This window comes from Pyxicephalus adspersus, chromosome 4, assembly GCF_032062135.1.
Source record: "Pyxicephalus adspersus chromosome 4, UCB_Pads_2.0, whole genome shotgun sequence".
Lineage (NCBI taxonomy): Eukaryota > Metazoa > Chordata > Amphibia > Anura > Pyxicephalidae > Pyxicephalus > Pyxicephalus adspersus.
In genome coordinates, this window is record NC_092861.1 from 153547753 (window position 1) to 153548390 (window position 638).

At 44.8% G+C, this 638-nt stretch overlaps 1 protein-coding gene across 1 annotated transcript in view; it reads right to left on the minus strand.

Moving 5' to 3' along the window:
• The window catches only part of RSPH9 (radial spoke head component 9), a 6860-nt gene that overhangs the window by 825 nt on the left and 5397 nt on the right, over positions 1 to 638 (minus strand). The gene's annotated exons all lie outside the window — the stretch shown is intronic.

The following is a 638-nucleotide window of genomic DNA, read 5'->3' on the forward strand; positions in this document are numbered from 1 at the left end:
TGAGTTATTAGGGAAGACAATGTGATAAATGGAAAGGTCAGAGGTCATTATTAGGGAGACCCCTAGTGTGAGAGAGAAATAGGGGGGTTACTATCATTGGAGCTCATCACTAATAATTTTCTTCTAGTTCGGTACACAGAATAATTTCAGCAAAAGCCCAATTCTAGAATGTTACTCTGAGCTGGACCTCTCCATGGTCTGTCTGGAGGTACTATACCCGAGTTGGTTGCTATAGGTTACAATGCCGTGCAGCAGTTTGAGTGATGTCTGTGTCTCATTATCCAACCTCAGAGTGGAAACTATTCTAACCACTTTATTTTCCTAGCAATGAAAACCAGATTGTGTTCTCTTTGTGGCACCTGCCAAGGTCCAGCTGTGTGAGGCTCGGGCCCCGGAGGCAGAGGAAAGGGTGCGGTGTAGGCACTTGGGAAATTTTCAGACAGGCGCGGTTCAATGTGCTCAGCTGATTTAGTACGGAACTAATCTCCACTTTTATTTTTGGGTCTTTAATTACAAGCAGAGGGACAGCTCAATGTTATTTGACACCAGAAGTGTGTTAGCAGGGTGAGAAATGAATCCCCAAAGAGAACAGAATTTACTAGAATAGGGACCCCAGAGCACCTGCGCTGCTAACTCAG